The 21506-nt window shown below is 42.9% G+C and overlaps 1 long non-coding RNA gene across 1 annotated transcript; it reads left to right on the top strand.

The window, feature by feature from the left end:
• The first annotated feature begins 2373 nt into the window (after positions 1 to 2373).
• On the top strand, positions 2374 to 19949 carry LOC121009554. The gene is made up of 3 exons (XR_005780776.1): positions 2374 to 2384; positions 10801 to 10805; positions 19819 to 19949. It is a non-coding gene; the product is annotated as an uncharacterized LOC121009554 (long non-coding RNA).
• Positions 19950 to 21506: the final 1557 nt, after the last annotated feature.

Here is a 21506-nt window from a genome sequence, read left to right on the forward strand (position 1 = left end):
CAGACCCCACTGTACAGTACGGCCATGACACGCTCCCGGTTTGAGGCCATCCGGAAATGCCTGCATTATTCAGATAATGCAGCATGTCCCCCCCGAGGTGATCCTGCCTATGACCGGCTGTACAAAATCAGGCCGGTCCTCGATCACTTTGGGGCGAAATTTGTGCAGGCCTATGTACCTGGAGGGGAGGTCGCTGTTGACGAGTCTCTCATTGCTTTCAAGGGGAGACTCATTTTCCGCCAGTATGTTCCCTCCAAGCGGGCGAGGTATGGCGTGAAGCTATACAAAATTTGTGAGAGTACCTCAGGGTACACTTACAAATTTCGTGTATACGAGGGGCGAGATTCCCGGATTCAACCCCCAGAATGTCCCCCCACTCTGGGTATTACCGGGAAACTTGTGTGGGACCTTATGCACCCACTGCTGGATAATGGTTACCACTTGTACATGGACAACTTTTATACTAGTATCCCCTTGACCCCAGATCTACGTCCGCTTGTGGGACCGTGCGTAAAAATCAACGTGGCCTCCCTGCCCACCCCCTCCAGGTACCTATCCCTAGGGGTGAGACCCGTGCACTTACCAGTGGAAACCTGTCCCGAAGCGCTGGCAGCACAGGGACATTCCTCCAGTTCTATGAGGCAGTCCTCAAGGCCCTGATCTTTTCGGACCGGGAAAGAGCAGGCCAGAGTACCTCGGGAACTGGAGGCGCCCGGATCGTCCCTGGCCAACACTTTCCAGGTGTGGTCCCCCATACTGGAAATAAGGGACGGACCCAAAAAGGTGCAGAGTGTGTCACAGGAGAGGGATATGGAAGGACACCACTACTCAGTGCGACACGTGTCCCGATCATCCGGGCCTCTGCGTTATCGATTGCTTCAGGGAGTATCACACTTCCATGGAGTACTACATTTATATCCCAATTTAGCCACTGACAATCGGATAAAAAACTGATTCTCAGACTCGAGACACTAAAACTAAAAAAAGTTTTTTTCAAAAATATTATTTGGTAAAACTAAAATAAATTAAAAAAAAGTAGACATATTAGGTATCGCCGCATCCGTAATAATCTGCTCTATAAAAATACCCCCTAACCCCTCAGATGAACACGGTCAAAAAAAAAAAAAAAAATGGTGCAAAAAAGTTTTTTTTGTCACCTTACATCACAAAAATTGTAATGACAAGCGATCAAAAAGTCATATGCCCCCCAAAATAGTGCCAATAAAACTGTCCTCTCATCCCGCAAAAAATAAGCTCCTACCTAAGATAATCAGCTAAAAACAAAAAAAAAATGACTCTTAGACTATGGAGATACTAAAATGTTTTTTTTTTGTTTATAAAAAGATATAAAAAAAAGACATATTAGGTATCACCGCGTCCGTAAGAATCTGCTCTATAAAAATACTACTCCCCTAACCCCTCAGATGAACACGGTAAAAAATAAAAACGGTGCCAAAAAAGCAATTTTTTGGCAAATTTTCCATTTAAATCCATTTTTTCCAAACACAAAGTAAGGGTTATCAGCCAAACAAAACGTAATATTTATTACCCTCATACCGCAGTTTACAGAAACACCCCATATGTGGTCGTAAACTGCTGTAGGACCAAACGGCAGGGCGCAGAAGGAAAGGAACGCCATATGGTTTCTGGAAGGCAGATTTTGATGGCCTTTTTTTTGGGCTCCATGTCCCATTTGAAGCCCCCCTGATGCACCCCTAGAGTAAAAACTCCATAAAAGCGACCACATCTAAGAAACTACACCCCTCAAGGTATCCAAAACGGATTTTACAAACGTCGTTAACCCTTTAGGTGTTCCACAAGAGTTATTGGCAAATGGAGATGAAATTTCAGAATTTCTATTTCTGGTAACCTTGCCTCACAAAAATGTAATATAGATAAACCAAAAATCATATATACCCTAAAAATAGTCCCAACAAAACTGCCACCTGTAGTTTCCAAAATGGGGTCACTTTTATGGAGTTTCTACTCTAGGGGTGCATCAGGGGGGCTTCAAATGGGACATGGTGTCAAAAAACAGTACAGCAAAATCTGCCTTCCAAAAACCACTCGGCGCACCTTTCCCTCTACGCCCTGCCGTGTGCCAGTACAGTAGTTTACGGCCACATATGGGGTGTTTCTGCAAACTACAGAATCGGGGCAATAAATATAGCATTTTGTTTGTCTGTTAACCCCTTAGTGACCACCCATACGTGTTTTTACGGCGGTCACTAAGGGGCCTTAGGCTGGGCCGCCGCGTTTTTACGGCGGCACAGTTTAAGCGCCGCGCGGCTCCCCCGTGCAGCGGGGAGCGCGGACCTGGCTCTCACATGAGAGCCGGGTCCCTGCTCTAACAGCCCGGAACGGCAGGAGTGCCGATCCGGGCTGTTTAACCCTTTACATGCCGGGCGCAATGGCGCCCGCTGCATGTAAAGTGGTGACAGAGGGAGCGGACTCCCTCTGTCTCCCATCAGCACCCCGAAAATGCGATCGCGGGGTGCTGATGTGCTGGGAAGCTTACCTTGCTTCCGATGAGGGCCCGAGCCTGTCTTCAGTTACTTCCAGCAGGCTGTGCCTCTCTGGCGCAGCCTGCTGGTCAATGTTCGAATAGCATTGCTATTGAAATGCAATGCATTATAGAGATAATGCATTACATTTTAAAAGCAATCAAAATACTGTATATTATAGTCCCCTTGTGGGACTATTAAGTAGTAAAAAAAATAGAAAAAAAATACACATTTATTAAATAAAAAAAATTCCATAAAATAAAAAAATAGGCCTTTTTTTCCATTGAAAATACGCTTTTCAATGAAAAAAATTGCAAAAAGAAAATATCCCCCATATGTTTGGTATTGCCGCGTCCGTAACGACCAGGACTACATAAATATTACATAAATTATCCCCTATGATGAACGCCATAAAAAATAAAAAAAGACAGAATTTCTAATTTATTCTTCGTTTCCACCGAAAAAAAACGTAATAACAAGCGATCAAAAAGCGGCATTTACTCCAAAATCATACCCATGAAAATACAAGTCGTCTTTCAAAAATCAAGCCCTCACACAATTCCATATAAAAAAATTTAAAAAAGTTATGGGTCTTGTGAAGTGGCAATGCAAAATTATTTTTTGGGTTAATAAAAGGTGTTTTATTGCAAAAAAAAGTAGTAAAACGTAAACAAAATTATAAGTATTTAGTATCACTGTAATCGTACTGACCCAGAGAATAAAGATATTATGTTATTTGCACCGAAAAATGAACGCCAAAAAATGTATAATGTAAAAACGCAGTGGCAGTATTGCTATTTTTCCCCATCTCCCTCCCAGAAAGAGTTATTAAAAGTTAATCAGAAAGTTATGTGTACCCCAAAATGGCGCCATTAAAAACTACAACTTGTCCCGTAAAAAACAAGCCCTCATAAAGCTATATAGACGAAAAAATAAAAAAGTTATAGCTCTTGGAACGAGACCATAAAAAAAGGAAGAAAAACGCTTGGTCATAAAGGCCCAAACAGGCTTGGTCACTAAGGGGTTAACCCTTGCTTTGTTACTGGAAAAAATGGATTAAAATTGAAAATTTTACAAAAAATCATTCTCCATTAACTCTTGTGCAACACCTAAAGGGTTAACAACGTTTGTAAAAATCAGTTTTGAATACCTTGAGGGGTGTAGTTTCTTTAATGGGGTCATTTTTGGGTGGTTTATATTAGGTAAACCTCGCAAAGTGACTTCAGACCTGAACTGGTCCCTAAAAATTGGGTTTTTGAAAATTTCTGTAAAATTTGCTTCTAAACTTCTAAGCCTTGTAACATCCCCCCCAAAAAAAATGTAATTCCCAAAATGATCCAAACATGAAGTAGACATATGGGGAATGTAAAGTAATAACTATTTTTGGAGGTATTACTATGTATTATAGAAGTAGAGAAATTGAAACTTGGAAATTTGCAATTTTTTTTTAAGAATTGGGTAAATTTTGTATTTTTTTTATAAATAAATTTTAAAAAATTTGACTTCATTTTACCAGTGTCATGAAGTACAATATGTGACGAAAAAACAATCTCAGAACGGCCTGGATAAGTCAAAGTGTTTTAAAGTTATCAGCACTTAAAGTGACACTGGTCAGATTTGCAAAAAATGGCCTGGTCCTGAAGGTGAAATAGGGCTGAGTCCTTAAGGAGTTAAGTTAAAGACGTTGTCGTTGCCTCTACACTGCGTCCACAAGCCTGTCTACTAGAGCAAATCCCCACAATGGCCACAAAAGCACACCCTTACTTAAATGCTAGTTTCACATCTCCGATGACCTAATCCGGCAGACTATTCCGGCATGACAGCTGGGCTATGGACGCACAAACATCGGTGCATCAGATCTCTGGAACGCACTACCCCACGCTGTCGGGTTTATTCACACGTCTTTCTAGGGCGGCCTACCACATCCCCTGATCTCACCCTTCTCCATTCACCACCCCCTTCTGAGCCTGATCCATAAGCATCCACCACACCCTCAGAAGCACTACAGATACCAGCTGGTGACGGCTCATAGAAACCTAGAATGTGTCGGCAGATAAGAACCATGTGGCCCATCCAGTCTGCCCAATATACTGAATACTATGGATAGCCCCCGGCCCTATCTTATATGAAGGATGGCCTTATGCCTATCCCATGCATGCTTAAACCCCTTCACTGTATTTGCAGCTACCACTTCTGCAGGAAGGCTATTCCATGCATCCACTACTCTCTCAGTAAAGTAATACTTCCTGATATTACTGTTAACCCTTTGCCCCTCTAATTTAACACTATGTCCTCTTGTAGCAGTTTTTCTTCTTGTAAATCTTCTCTCCTCTTTTACCTTGTTGATTCCCTTTATGTATTCAGCAGTTTCTCTCATCTCCCCTCTGTCTCGTCTTTCTTCCAAGCTCTACATGTTAAGGTCCTTTAATCTTTCCTGGTAAGTTTTATCCTGCAATCCATGGACCAGTTTAGTAGCTCTTCTCTGAACTCTCTCCAAAGTATCAGTATCCTTCTGGAGATATGGTCTCCAGTACTGAGCACAATACTCCAGATGAGGTCTCACTAGTGCTCTGTAGAGCGGCATGAGCACCTCCCTCTGTCTACTGGTAATGCCTCTCCCTATACACCCCAGCATTCTGCTAGCATCTCCTGCTGCTCTATGACATGGTCTGCCTACCTTTAAGTCTTCTGAAATAATGACCCCTAAATCCCTTTCCTCAGATACTGAGGTTAGGACTGTATCACTGATTTTATATTCTGCTCTTGGTTTTTACGCCCCAGGTGCATTATCTTGCACTTATCAACATTACATTTTAGTTGCCAGATTTTTGACCATTCCTCTAGTTTTCCTAAGTCCTTTTCCATTTGGTGTATCCCTCCAGGAACATCAACCCTGTTACAGATCTTTGTGTCATCAGTAAAAAGACACCTTACCATCGAGGCCTTCTGCAATTTCGCTGATAAAGATATTAAACAATATGGGTCCCAGAACAGACCCCTGAGGTACCCCACTGGTAACAAGACCACGGTCTGAATATACTCCATTGACTACAACCCTCTGTTGTCTGTCCCTCAGCCACTGCCTAATCCATTCCACAATATGGGAGTCCAAGCCCAAAGACTGCACTTTATTGATAAGCCTTCTATGTGGGACAGTATCAAAAGCCTTACTAAGGTCCAGATAAGCGATGTCTACTGCACCTCCTCCATCTATTATTTTAGTCACCCAATCAAAGAAATCAATAAGATTAGTTTGACATGATCTCCCTGAAGTAAACCCATGCTGTTTTTCATCTTTCAATCCATGGAATTTTAGATGTTCCACAATCCTCTCCTTGAGGCCTCATCCACACGACCGTTGTGTGCATCCGTGGCCGTTGTTCAGTTTTCCGTGATTTTCTGCGGACCTATTGACTTTCAATGGGTCCGTTGAAAACTCGGAAAATGCACCGTTGTTCATCCGCGGCCGTGATCCGTGTTTGCTGTCCGTCAAAAAAATATGACCTGTCCTATTTTTTTGACGGACAACGGTTCACGGACTCATTCAAGTCAATGGGTCCGTGAAAAAACACGGATGCACACAAGATTGGCATCCGCGTCCGTGATCCGTTGGCAACTTTCACACAGACGGATCGCAGATGTATAGAAGTATAATGCTTCTAAAAATTGCTAAGTAACCATGGCAACCAGGACTGCAGTAGCGTCCTGGTTGCCATGGTTACCGATCGGAGCCCCAGCGATTAAACTGGGACTCCGATCGGAACTCTCCACTGCCACCAATGATGGGGGAACGTGATTTTAACTAGGGGGGGGGGAGATGTGAGGCCGCACTGGCCACCAATGATGGGGGATTCGGAACGTGATTTTAACTAGGGGGGGGAGATGTGAGGCCGCACTGGCCACCAATGATGGGGGATTCGGAACGTGATTTTAACTAGGGGGGGAGATGTGAGGCCGCACTGGCCACCAATGATGGGGGATTCGGAACGTGATTTTAACAAAGGGGGGGGGGATGTGAGGCCGCACTGGCCACCAATGATGGGGGATTCGGAACTTGATTTTAACTGGGGGGGGGGGGGAGAGGGGAGGCCGCACTGGCCACCAATGAATTTAAAACTGGGGAGGGAGGGAGGGGGGTCTGCCCCCTCCTGCCTGGCAGCACCTGATCTTTTACAGGGGGCTATGATACGCACAATTAACCCTTTAGGTGCGGCACCTGAGGGGTTAATTGTGTGGATCACAGTTCCCTGTAAGAGATCGGGTGCTGCCAGGCAGCAGTCATGTACACAGTTCGTAGGATATTCTAACTTGAAGCGTCCCCATCACTATGGGAACGCCTCTGTGTTAGAATATACTGTCGGATATGAATTTCACGATCTAACTCAAATCCGTTGGTATATTCTAACATAGAGGCGTTCCCATGGTGATGGGGACGCTTCAAGTTAAAATATACCATCGGATTGGAGAAAACTCAGATCCGATGGTATAATAGGGACTCCTGACTTTACATTGAAAGTCAATGGGGACGGATCTGTTTGCAATTGCACCATATTGTGTCAACGTCAAACGGATCCGTCCACATTGACTTGCATTGTAAGTCAGGACGGATCCGTTTGGCTCCGCACGGCCAGGCGGACACCAAAACGACTTTTTTTTCATGTCCGTGGATCCTCCAAAAATCAAGAAGGACCCACGGACGAAAAAACGATCACGGATCATGGACCAACGGAACCCCGTTTTGCGGACCGTGAAAAAATACTGTCGTGTGCATGAGGCCTAAGTATGGTTTCCATTAATTTCCCCACTATTGATGTCAGGCTTACTGGCCTATAGTTGCCCGATTCCTTCCTACTACCTTTCTTGTGAATGGGCACAACATTTGCTAATTTCCAATCTTCTGGGACGACTCCTGTAATGGATCTCCTGGCACCCCGACCGGGTACCTCCGTTGATAGCTGCTCCTAGTGCTTTCTGAGGACTCCAAGAACTCCACTTGACACCGTACGCACTGCAGACCCCACGAACCGCCGAAGCTTGGTTGAGGTCTCACCGTCTCCTACCCACCCTGGACCTACGACAAGGCTCCAGTGGGTGAACCTCTCCTAAAACCAGAGGATTGGGAGTGGGGTAGCGTGGAGACGCTAAAAAAGGACCACGGGAGCGGCGCCAAAATCCCTAATATCTAAATTTGTGGGGGTATATAACCCATAAAAGATAGCACTTATTATGTCGCTAATTGAGATAAAAGTATTATGTCGCTAATTGAGATAAAAACATATGGTTAAGACAATTATAAATTGACAAGTATAAAATTGAAATATAAAATCAAAATTTAAGTGACTCACTTCACCCAGGAGGGTAATGTGGGATAAAGCTCAAGACACCCACACTACACCTCCTGCGCCTGGGTCGCCAGTAGAGTCTTAGAAATGGACAAAGATCACTCTCGAGTCCTTGTTCTTTCTTTTATTCTTTTTATTCCAAGAGCCAGGGTTGGGGGAAGGAGCAGCTCAACGCGTTTCGGGGCCTCTTAATGGGTCCCCTTCATCAGGAGCATAGACATTCAATATACAATAAGATGGGGTTTAAATAGCATGTGAAATAGCCAAAAAGACCGCCAAAAACGGCATCAAATTGTGTCACTTCCGGTTTCTGCATGCGTTCCACTGTGGAACGCATCGGAAGTGACGACCTCTACATCTCAAAAGAATTGGTTTGATAGGTAAAATCGATCTAAAGTACAGATACATTCAATATACAATATACAATAAGATGGGGTTTAAATAGTATGTAAAAAAGCCAAAAAGACCGCCAGGAACGGCATCAAATTGTGTCACTTCCGGTTTCTGCATGCGTTCCACTGTGGAACGCATCGGAAGTGACGACCTCTACATCTCAAAAGCATTGGTTCGATGGATAAAATCGATCTAAAATACAGTGGGGCCATTTAAAAAACATATGGGGTTAGTAGGGGTAACCTACACCCTCCTTTGAATGTGAAAGATGGTTTGTGTCCCCCTTTCTTCACTGCGCCACGGTGGAACGCAAAACCGGACTTCCGGTATATTCCACCGTGGAGCGCACCGGAAACGGAAGTCCCGGGTGCTACTATGGGTCTGTGCAAAGTCTTAAGTAATGTTCGTGGTGGAACGCATACCCGACTTCCGGTGTGTCCCATCGTGGAACGCACCAGAACCGGAACCGCGCCTCCAGACGGGGGTGTGTATGTTATATCGTCAAGGGGTTTTGAAAACAAAACAAAAATGGGAAAGAAAAACAAGGGGGGGGGGGGGGTCCTTACGAATAGATTCATACTGAGTCTCGGGATATTAATACATATAGGTTTTTATACAATGGTGTCAATTAGTGTGGGTGGAGTCATTTTATCCATTGTCATGTGATTGGGGTTTGGGGGAAGGGTTCTAATAAGGGGCGATATTTAAAAACAAAACTCATATATATATATATAACTTCTAAAAATTATGTATCATAAAAAATATATATATAACTATATAAGAAAAAAATATATAGTTATATTATATAAAAAAATATGTCTGTATAGATAGATACATAGATATCATGTTTTAAATGCGTATACGGATAGGAACGTATGGATGATGCTGTGGATTGTATCATAGGTGAAAAATACAGGGTTGGGATAGTAGTACTCTTTTAATAGTTAGAATATTCTAGACATTCATTCAAACCGAAAGGGGATAGGGTGTTTAGTGTAAATATCCAGAACATTTCCTTCCGGCATAACTGTTGGTATGATGAGGTGATGGTTTCTAGGGGTGTGACTGTGAGACCGATTATGGATCCCTCATGCCTTTCGGAGAAATGTCGTGATACGCTGTGTGTTAGGACTTTACGTTTAATGTTGGACCTGTGCTCACACATTCTTTCTCTGAGGGTTTGTGTGGTCCTACCGACGTATTTTAAACCGCAGGGACATTTTAGGAGATAGATGACGTTTCTGGTTCCGCAGTTTAAATCTTGTTTTATAGTCCAGGGACCCGAGGGACCCCCTGTTTCGATGGTCTTGGTGCCGTGTGTAATCATTGCGCAGCATTTGCACTTTTTAATGCCACATTTAAAACATCCTTTTTTCATGGGTAGTGGAACGATTGTATTCGTAGGGGCTTTGAGTTTGGGACAGGATGGGGCGATGATATTTTTAATGGTTTGTGCCTTTCTAAAAGTTATGGACGGCAATTGGGTAGTATATTTTTGAGGATGGGATCTTTCAGCAGGATATTCCAGTGATTCGTTACTACTTTTCTGATGTTTTGATGGTCTCTGTTGTATCTGGTGATAAGGTTGTATGGTATCCTTTCTCGTCCATAGTTTTTGGGAGTGGTGGTTTCAACGCTTCTTTTTGATCTATTTTAAGGATCCTCTTGGTCGACGCCTTGATTAGACTTTTGGGGTAGCCTTTTTCCAGAAAACGATCTTTAAGAATTCCTAGTTGTGTTTTGAGGGTCTTTTCGTTGGAACAGTTTCTCCGTACTCTTTTCATTTGCCCGTAAGGTATATTTTTCTTCCATTTGGTGTGGTGGCAGCTGGAGTATTCTAAGTAGCTGTTGGCGTCTACTTTTTTAAAATGAGTGCTTGTGGTAATCTTGTTGTTGATGATTTCGATCTGTAAATCTAAAAATGTTGAGCTCTTGGAGTCGGATTCATATGTAAATTGAAGGCCCCAATCGTTCTGATTTAACATCGATATGAATGGAGTTAGGTCCTCAGCGTTGCCCCCCCAGATGGAGATAATGTCATCGATATATCGGAGGTAAAAAAGCACATCCTTATGGGATTGGAGACCTAGAGACTCTTCAAAAAGGCCTACAAACAAGTTTGCGTAAGAGGGTGCGAATTTCGTACCCATGGCGGTACCCCTTGTTTGTATGTAAAAGGTATCGTTAAAGGTGAAAAAATTGTGTTCTAAAATGAATTGTATTGCGTTTAGAATGAATTCCTTCTGAGGGGAGGACATTTCTTGGTCCCGTTCCAGATAATGTTTGACTGCACGTAGTCCTAAATCATGCCGGATGTTACTGTAGAGGATGCACGTCAAGTGTGACCCAAAAGTAGTGATCCTTCCAAACTAAATTGCTGAGGGTGTTAATCAGGTCTGCAGAATCTCTTAGGTGGGAAGGGAGTTTCTGTACATATTTTTGTAGGAACGTGTCGACATACGCTGAGAGGTTAGATGTAAGTGAGTTTATACCGGAAATGATTGGTCTACCGGGTGGGTTGGTGAGGGTTTTGTGGATTTTGGGTAGGAAGTAGAAGCGAGCAGTGGTGGGGTGATTGGGCGTGAGGAATGTTTTTTCTTTTTTGTTAAGGGTGTTTTGGTTATAACCAGAATCTATAAGTTCTATCAATGTTTTTTTGAAGATGGCCGTTGGGTCACCTATAAGGACTTTGTAGTAAGTTTGGTCGGACAGGATTCTAGTAGATTCCTGTATATAGTAGGCGAGGTCCATAATTACGACCCCACCTCCTTTGTCGGCATTTTTTATTACGATGTTTTTGTTTTTCTTAAGATCTGTCAAAGCTCTTTTTTCTCGATTATTGAGATTATTTGGAGTGTCAGAGATTCGGGCTTCTTTCAGGGTTTTTAAGTCGTCTAAAACTATATTAAGAAAGCTCTCTAGATGGGGGCCTCTGCTTTGTAGTGGATAAAAGGAAGATTTGTTCTTTAGTCCTGATGGGATGGGGGTATTTGTTTGAGCTTCATTTTGGGCAGAAGGTACTATTTCTTGGGTGGTGGGCAGGGACCGGACACTGGAAATGATGTTGTTAATATTGTTCGTGTCGACTACTGGTAGTGGGTTTTCTTTTTCTCCTGAGATAATTTCTTTTATGGCAAAATGTCTTTTGAGTGTTAATTTTCGTATCCATTGGTTTATGTCGACAAATAATTCGAAGGGATCGGATGTGTTTGTGGGACAAAAAGAAAGTCCTTTACTGAGCACACTAAATTCATCTGTTTTGAGTTTGTATTTTGATAAGTTGAATATTCCTTTGGTGTCTTGTGGTGTGTCATTTTTCGCATTTTCTTCTAGTGTGATGGGGACTGAGGTATCGGGTCTGCGGTTGTGTTCGTTGGTGTAATGAGTGGTTTGAGTTTTCTCTTTTTTGGAGTGTTTGGTTCTTCCCCCTCTACATCCCCTGAATCGTTTTTTACCCTTTTTCGGGATGGAGGAACGGGACTGAAAAAATGAGTAATCTTGAGGTTTTGGGGATTGAGGGTGGCGTGAAGGGGATCGGGCCTGTTGGAGTGAAGAAGGGGCTCAGGACTTGTAGGCTGGAGATTATCTGTCTGGCCGGAGGGGTGAGGTTGTTTGTTGTAGGTGAGATTCTCCCTAAAAAAGGGCTTTCGGAGAGATTGGAGGGTAGTGCTAAAAAAAGTTCAGATTGTGTGGTAGATACTGAGTGTGTTGAAATGTTGGATCCTGTAAGGATGGGAGATGTATGGGATTTATTCGGGGAGGAAGGGGATTGGTTCAGAGAGGAGATGGATAGTTTTGGACTGGGGCTAGAGCACACTAATTTTGTTTGTTGCTTCGGTGGAGTGGGGCTTTTGTTGTGCGGGACAGTGGGATGAGGGGGACTCCTAACTGCTGTGGAGACTAATGTGGTGTCTCCCCTATTGGGTGGGCCAATGTGTTTTGGCCCACAGGGGGGATCTTGTGTCTGTATAGTACCCCAGTGTGTCTTAGGGGGGATTACTATTCTGGCTGTTGTTTCTTGGGCTCGGACGGATTTGGGTAGGGCGTACGGTTTTTTTTTGGGATCTTAATATCCCCTGTGTGTTGCTGTTGTAAAAAACTCTGTTCTGCGACCTGGATTGTGTTGAAGTGGGTCTGTGTTGGAGGTCCAGGTGGGTAGGTCTAGTATACGAAAATTTGGAATTGGTGTGTGCGTTATTACAAGGGAGGGGAAAAGAGTGTTTTCTTTCCCAGGACCTGGTCTTATTAAGGTCATAGTCTCTGATGTCCCTTAGAAGTTTGTTACATTTTCTAAGAGCCTCGTTATATTCAAAGCGTCTGAGGGGATCCCACAGGGGATTTCTCTCATCGGCCTCGTATTTCGATTTTTAAGAAACCATGTATTAAGTTTTTGCCCCAGGTGCATACATGTGGCTTTTCTTTTAGCGATTAAAAGCCTCATGTATTGTTGTGAACACTTATCACTTGTACTAAGCCAATTTCTAACAAATTCGGGGTCGTTCGTAAATGATGGTTTTACTGATAGTCTCAGGCCACGGGGGATAATCCCCAAGTATTCATAAATAAAAAGAAAGTACCAGTCAATTTCGTTCTTTACAAAGTTCTTGATGGTGTCCAATACGTCAAAGTCCTCTTCATCGGTATTTTCTTTCCAATTGTCAGATGTTGAGTAGGGTAGTTCTCTAATGGACTGCCAGGTTCCACTGATTGTGTTGGGAGGAGGTAGTCTAAGTTCCGTGGTGGTGGGTAATCTTCTGATTTCCTTCAGGATTCTCGTCATAATACCGTGTATATCCTTATTTAGGTATGCCGTACCTATGTCAGCCACTGCTCCTCTGGTCGGTCGTTGGTCACCCATCGGCCGAACAAATGTAGGTCAGAGACAGGATAAGGAAAAAGGAGAGGGTTAGTCACTGGGCCTTCAAAACGATGGTCCAGGGTTAACTGCGCAGGGCGCCAAAGGTAGGACAGAATGAGTATCTTTTGATTTCCGTGTACGGTGAAAATGGTGGGGCAGATAAGGGCTGGCTGCCAAATGGTCTCAACCCACCTAAAGGACTCTCGGTGGGTGATTTGAAGATTGGGAGTGGGGTAGCGTGGAGACGCTAAAAAAGGACCACGGGAGCGGCGCCAAAATCCCTAATATCTAAATTTGTGGGGGTATATAACCCATAAAAGATAGCACTTATTATGTCGCTAATTGAGATAAAAGTATTATGTCGCTAATTGAGATAAAAACATATGGTTAAGACAATTATAAATTGACAAGTATAAAATTGAAATATAAAATCAAAATTTAAGTGACTCACTTCACCCAGGAGGGTAATGTGGGATAAAGCTCAAGACACCCACACTACACCTCCTGCGCCTGGGTCGCCAGTAGAGTCTTAGAAATGGACAAAGATCACTCTCGAGTCCTTGTTCTTTCTTTTATTCTTTTTATTCCAAGAGCCAGGGTTGGGGGAAGGAGCAGCTCAACGCGTTTCGGGGCCTCTTAATGGGTCCCCTTCATCAGGAGCATAGACATTCAATATACAATAAGATGGGGTTTAAATAGCATGTGAAATAGCCAAAAAGACCGCCAAAAACGGCATCAAATTGTGTCACTTCCGGTTTCTGCATGCGTTCCACTGTGGAACGCATCGGAAGTGACGACCTCTACATCTCAAAAGAATTGGTTTTGATAGGTAAAATCGATCTAAAGTACAGATACATTCAATATACAATATACAATAAGATGGGGTTTAAATAGTATGTAAAAAAGCCAAAAAGACCGCCAGGAACGGCATCAAATTGTGTCACTTCCGGTTTCTGCATGCGTTCCACTGTGGAACGCATCGGAAGTGACGACCTCTACATCTCAAAAGCATTGGTTCGATGGATAAAATCGATCTAAAATACAGTGGGGCCATTTAAAAAACATATGGGGTTAGTAGGGGTAACCTACACCCTCCTTTGAATGTGAAAAGATGGTTTGTGTCCCCCTTTCTTCACTGCGCCACGGTGGAACGCAAAACCGGACTTCCGGTATATTCCACCGTGGAGCGCACCGGAAACGGAAGTCCCGGGTGCTACTATGGGTCTGTGCAAAGTCTTAAGTAATGTTCGTGGTGGAACGCATACCCGACTTCCGGTGTGTCCCATCGTGGAACGCACCAGAACCGGAACCGCGCCTCCAGACGGGGGTGTGTATGTTATATCGTCAAGGGGTTTTGAAAACAAAACAAAAATGGGAAAGAAAAACAAAGGGGGGGGGGGGGGTCCTTACGAATAGATTCATACTGAGTCTCGGGATATTAATACATATAGGTTTTTATACAATGGTGTCAATTAGTGTGGGTGGAGTCATTTTATCCATTGTCATGTGATTGGGGTTTGGGGGAAGGGTTCTAATAAGGGGCGATATTTAAAAACAAAACTCATATATATATATATATAACTTCTAAAAATTATGTATCATAAAAAATATATATATAACTATATAAGAAAAAATATATAGTTATATTATATAAAAAAATATGTCTGTATAGATAGATACATAGATATCATGTTTTAAATGCGTATACGGATAGGAACGTATGGATGATGCTGTGATTGTATCATAGGTGAAAAATACAGGGTTGGGATAGTAGTACTCTTTTAATAGTTAGAATATTCTAGACATTCATTCAAACCGAAAGGGGATAGGGTGTTTAGTGTAAATATCCAGAACATTTCCTTCCGGCATAACTGTTGGTATGATGAGGTGATGGTTTCTAGGGGTGTGACTGTGAGACCGATTATGGATCCCTCATGCCTTTCGGAGAAATGTCGTGATACGCTGTGTGTTAGGACTTTACGTTTAATGTTGGACCTGTGCTCACACATTCTTTCTCTGAGGGTTTGTGTGGTCCTACCGACGTATTTTAAACCGCAGGGACATTTTAGGAGATAGATGACGTTTCTGGTTCCGCAGTTTAAATCTTGTTTTATAGTCCAGGGACCCGAGGGACCCCCTGTTTCGATGGTCTTGGTGCCGTGTGTAATCATTGCGCAGCATTTGCACTTTTTAATGCCACATTTAAAACATCCTTTTTTCATGGGTAGTGGAACGATTGTATTCGTAGGGGCTTTGAGTTTGGGACAGGATGGGGCGATGATATTTTTAATGGTTTGTGCCTTTCTAAAAGTTATGGACGGCAATTGGGGTAGTATATTTTTGAGGATGGGATCTTTCAGCAGGATATTCCAGTGATTCGTTACTACTTTTCTGATGTTTTGATGGTCTCTGTTGTATCTGGTGATAAGGTTGTATTGGTATCCTTTCTCGTCATAGTTTTTGGGAGTGGTGGTTTCAACGCTTCTTTTTGATCTATTTTAAGGATCCTCTTGGTCGACGCCTTGATTAGACTTTTGGGGTAGCCTTTTTCCAGAAAACGATCTTTAAGAATTCCTAGTTGTGTTTTGAGGGTCTTTTCGTTGGAACAGTTTCTCCGTACTCTTTTCATTTGCCCGTAAGGTATATTTTTCTTCCATTTGGTGTGGTGGCAGCTGGAGTATTCTAAGTAGCTGTTGGCGTCTACTTTTTTAAAATGAGTGCTTGTGGTAATCTTGTTGTTGATGATTTCGATCTGTAAATCTAAAAATGTTGAGCTCTTGGAGTCGGATTCATATGTAAATTGAAGGCCCCAATCGTTCTGATTTAACATCGATATGAATGGAGTTAGGTCCTCAGCGTTGCCCCCCCAGATGAAGATAATGTCATCGATATATCGGCGGTAAAAAAGCACATCCTTATGGGATTGGAGACCTAGAGACTCTTCAAAAAGGCCTACAAACAAGTTTGCGTAAGAGGGTGCGAATTTCGTACCCATGGCGGTACCCCTTGTTTGAATGTAAAAGGTATCGTTAAAGGTGAAAAAATTGTGTTCTAAAATGAATTGTATTGCGTTTAGAATGAATTCCTTCTGAGGGGAGGACATTTCTTGGTCCCGTTCCAGATAATGTTTGACTGCACGTAGTCCTAAATCATGCCGGATGTTACTGTAGAGGGATGCCACGTCAAGTGTGACCCAAAAGTAGTGATCCTTCCAAACTAAATTGCTGAGGGTGTTAATCAGGTCTGCAGAATCTCTTAGGTGGGAAGGGAGTTTCTGTACATATTTTTGTAGGAACGTGTCGACATACGCTGAGAGGTTAGATGTAAGTGAGTTTATACCGGAAATGATTGGTCTACCGGGTGGGTTGGTGAGGGTTTTGTGGATTTTGGGTAGGAAGTAGAAGCGAGCAGTGGTGGGGTGATTGGGCGTGAGGAATGTTTTTTCTTTTTTGTTAAGGGTGTTTTGGTTATAACCAGAATCTATAAGTTCTATCAATGTTTTTTTGAAGATGGCCGTTGGGTCACCTATAAGGACTTTGTAGTAAGTTTGGTCGGACAGGATTCTAGTAGATTCCTGTATATAGTAGGCGAGGTCCATAATTACGACCCCACCTCCTTTGTCGGCATTTTTTATTACGATGTTTTTGTTTTTCTTAAGATCTGTCAAAGCTCTTTTTTCTCGATTATTGAGATTATTTGGAGTGTCAGAGATTCGGGCTTCTTTCAGGGTTTTTAAGTCGTCTAAAACTATATTAAGAAAGCTCTCTAGATGGGGGCCTCTGCTTTGTAGTGGATAAAAGGAAGATTGTTCTTTAGTCCTGATGGGATGGGGGTATTTGTTTGAGCTTCATTTTGGGCAGAAGGTACTATTTCTTGGGTGGTGGGCAGGGACCGGACACTGGAAATGATGTTGTTAATATTGTTCGTGTTGACTACTGGTAGTGGGTTTTCTTTTTCTCCTGAGATAATTTCTTTTATGGCAAAATGTCTTTTGAGTGTTAATTTTCGTATCCATTGGTTTATGTCGACAAATAATTCGAAGGGATCGGATGTGTTTGTGGGACAAAAAGAAAGTCCTTTACTGAGCACACTAAATTCATCTGTTTTGAGTTTGTATTTTGATAAGTTGAATATTCCTTTGGTGTCTTGTGGTGTGTCATTTTTCGCGTTTTCTTCTAGTGTGATGGGGACTGAGGTATCGGGTCTGCGGTTGTGTTCGTTGGTGTAATGAGTGGTTTGAGTTTTCTCTTTTTTGGAGTGTTTGGTTCTTCCCCCTCTACATCCCCTGAATCGTTTTTTACCCTTTTTCGGGATGGAGGAACGGGACTGAAAAAATGAGTAATCTTGAGGTTTTGGGATTGAGGGTGGGCGTGAAGGGGATCGGGCCTGTTGGAGTGAAGAAGGGGCTCAGGACTTGTAGGCTGGAGATTATCTGTCTGGCCGGAGGGGTGAGGTTGTTTGTTGTAGGTGAGATTCTCCCTAAAAAAGGGCTTTCGGAGAGATTGGAGGGTAGTGCTAAAAAAAGTTCAGATTGTGTGGTAGATACTGAGTGTGTTGAAATGTTGGATCCTGTAAGGATGGGAGATGTATGGGATTTATTCGGGGAGGAAGGGGATTGGTTCAGAGAGGAGATGGATAGTTTTGGACTGGGGCTAGAGCACACTAATTTTGTTTGTTGCTTCGGTGGAGTGGGGCTTTTGTTGTGCGGGACAGTGGGATGAGGGGGACTCCTAACTGCTGTGGAGACTAATGTGGTGTCTCCCCTATTGGGTGGGCCAATGTGTTTTTGCCCACAGGGGGGATCTTGTGTCTGTATAGTACCCCAGTGTGTCTTAGGGGGGATTACTATTCTGGCTGTTGTTTCTTGGGCTCGGACGGATTTGGGGTAGGGCGTACGGTTTTTTTTGGGATCTTAATATCCCCTGTGTGTTGCTGTTGTAAAAAACTCTGTTCTGCGACCTGGATTGTGTTGAAGTGGGTCTGTGTTGGAGGTCCAGGTGGGTAGGTCTAGTATACGAAAATTTGGAATTGGTGTGTGCGTTATTACAAGGGAGGGGAAAAGAGTGTTTTCTTTCCAGGACCTGGTCTTATTAAGGTCATAGTCTCTGATGTCCCTTAGAAGTTTGTTACATTTTCTAAGAGCCTCGTTATATTCAAAGCGTCTGAGAGGATCCCACAGGGGATTTCTCTCATCGGCCTCGTATTTCGATTTTTTAAGAAACCATGTATTAAGTTTTTGCCCCAGGTGCATACATGTGGCTTTTCTTTTAGCGATTAAAAGCCTCATGTATTGTTGTGAACACTTATCACTTGTACTAAGCCAATTTCTAACAAATTCGGGGTCGTTCGTAAATGATGGTTTTACTGATAGTCTCAGGCCACGGGGGATAATCCCCAAGTATTCATAAATAAAAAGAAAGTACCAGTCAATTTCGGAAACCATCACCTCATCATACCAACAGTTATGCCGGAAGGAAATGTTCTGGATATTTACACTAAACACCCTATCCCCTTTCGGTTTGAATGAATGTCTAGAATATTCTAACTATTAAAAGAGTACTACTATCCCAACCCTGTATTTTTCACCTATGATACAATCACAGCATCATCCATACGTTCCTATCCGTATACGCATTTAAAACATGATATCTATGTATCTATCTATACAGACATATTTTTTTATATAATATAACTATATATTTTTTTCTTATATAGTTATATATATATTTTTTATGATACATAATTTTTAGAAGTTATATATATATATATGAGTTTTGTTTTTAAATATCGCCCCTTATTAGAACCCTTCCCCCAAACCCCAATCACATGACAATGGATAAAATGACTCCACCCACACTAATTGACACCATTGTATAAAAACCTATATGTATTAATATCCCGAGACTCAGTATGAATCTATTCGTAAGGACCCCCCCCCCCCTTTGTTTTTCTTTCCCATTTTTGTTTTGTTTTCAAAACCCCTTGACGATATAACATACACACCCCCGTCTGGAGGCGCGGTTCCGGTTCTGGTGCGTTCCACGATGGGACACACCGGAAGTCGGGTATGCGTTCCACCACGAACATTACTTAAGACTTTGCACAGACCCATAGTAGCACCCGGGACTTCCGTTTCCGGTGCGCTCCACGGTGGAATATACCGGAAGTCCGGTTTTGCGTTCCACCGTGGCGCAGTGAAGAAAGGGGGACACAAACCATCTTTCACATTCAAAGGAGGGTGTAGGTTACCCCTACTAACCCCATATGTTTTTTAAATGGCCCCACTGTATTTTAGATCGATTTTATCCATCGAACCAATGCTTTTGAGATGTAGAGGTCGTCACTTCCGGTTTCTGCATGCGTTCCACTGTGGAACGCATGCAGAAACCGGAAGTGACACAATTTGATGCCGTTCCTGGCGGTCTTTTTGGCTTTTTTACATACTATTTAAACCCCATCTTATTGTATATTGTATATTGAATGTATCTGTACTTTAGATCGATTTTACCTATCAAACCAATTCTTTTGAGATGTAGAGGTCGTCACTTCCGATGCGTTCCACAGTGGAACGCATGCAGAAACCGGAAGTGACACAATTTGATGCCGTTTTTGGCGGTCTTTTTGGCTATTTCACATGCTATTTAAACCCCATCTTATTGTATATTGAATGTCTATGCTCCTGATGAAGGGGACCCATTAAGAGGCCCCGAAACGCGTTGAGCTGCTCCTTCCCCCAACCCTGGCTCTTGGAATAAAAAGAATAAAAGAAAGAACAAGGACTCGAGAGTGATCTTTGTCCATTTCTAAGACTCTACTGGCGACCCAGGCGCAGGAGGTGTAGTGTGGGTGTCTTGAGCTTTATCCCACATTACCCTCCTGGGTGAAGTGAGTCACTTAAATTTTGATTTTATATTTCAATTTTATACTTGTCAATTTATAATTGTCTTAACCATATGTTTTTATCTCAATTAGCGACATAATACTTTTATCTCAATTAGCGACATAATAAGTGCTATCTTTTATGGGTTATATACCCCCACAAATTTAGATATTAGGGATTTTGGCGCCGCTCCCGTGGTCCTTTTTTAGCGTCTCCACGCTACCCCACTCCCAATCTTCAAATCACCCACCGAGAGTCCTTTAGGTGGGTTGAGACCATTTGGCAGCCAGCCCTTATCTGCCCCACCATTTTCACCGTACACGGAAATCAAAAGATACTCATTCTGTCCTACCTTTGGCGCCCTGCGCAGTTAACCCTGGACCATCGTTTTGAAGGCCCAGTGACTAACCCTCTCCTTTTTCCTTATCCTGTCTCTGACCTACATTTGTTCGGCCGATGGGTGACCAACGACCGACCAGAGGAGCAGTGGCTGACATAGGTACGGCATACCTAAATAAGGATATACACGGTATTATGACGAGAATCCTGAAGGAAATCAGAAGATTACCCACCACCACGGAACTTAGACTACCTCCTCCCAACACAATCAGTGGAACCTGGCAGTCCATTAGAGAACTACCCTACTCAACATCTGACAATTGGAAAGAAAATACCGATGAAGAGGACTTTGACGTATTGGACACCATCAAGAACTTTGTAAAGAACGAAATTGACTGGTACTTTCTTTTTATTTATGAATACTTGGGGATTATCCCCCGTGGCCTGAGACTATCAGTAAAACCATCATTTACGAACGACCCCGAATTTGTTAGAAATTGGCTTAGTACAAGTGATAAGTGTTCACAACAATACATGAGGCTTTTAATCGCTAAAAGAAAAGCCACATGTATGCACCTGGGGCAAAAACTTAATACATGGTTTCTTAAAAAATCGAAATACGAGGCCGATGAGAGAAATCCCCTGTGGGATCCCCTCAGACGCTTTGAATATAACGAGGCTCTTAGAAAATGTAACAAACTTCTAAGGGACATCAGAGACTATGACCTTAATAAGACCAGGTCCTGGGAAAGAAAACACTCTTTTCCCCTCCCTTGTAATAACGCACACACCAATTCCAAATTTTCGTATACTAGACCTACCCACCTGGACCTCCAACACAGACCCACTTCAACACAATCCAGGTCGCAGAACAGAGTTTTTTACAACAGCAACACACAGGGGATATTAAGATCCCAAAAAAACCGTACGCCCTACCCCAAATCCGTCCGAGCCCAAGAAACAACAGCCAGAATAGTAATCCCCCCTAAGACACACTGGGGTACTATACAGACACAAGATCCCCCCTGTGGGCCAAAACACATTGGCCCACCCAATAGGGGAGACACCACATTAGTCTCCACAGCAGTTAGGAGTCCCCCTCATCCCACTGTCCCGCACAACAAAAGCCCCACTCCACCGAAGCAACAAACAAAATTAGTGTGCTCTAGCCCCAGTCCAAAACTATCCAT

The sequence above is a fragment of the Bufo bufo genome, chromosome 8, assembly GCF_905171765.1.
Source record: "Bufo bufo chromosome 8, aBufBuf1.1, whole genome shotgun sequence".
Classification (NCBI taxonomy): Eukaryota; Metazoa; Chordata; class Amphibia; order Anura; family Bufonidae; genus Bufo; species Bufo bufo.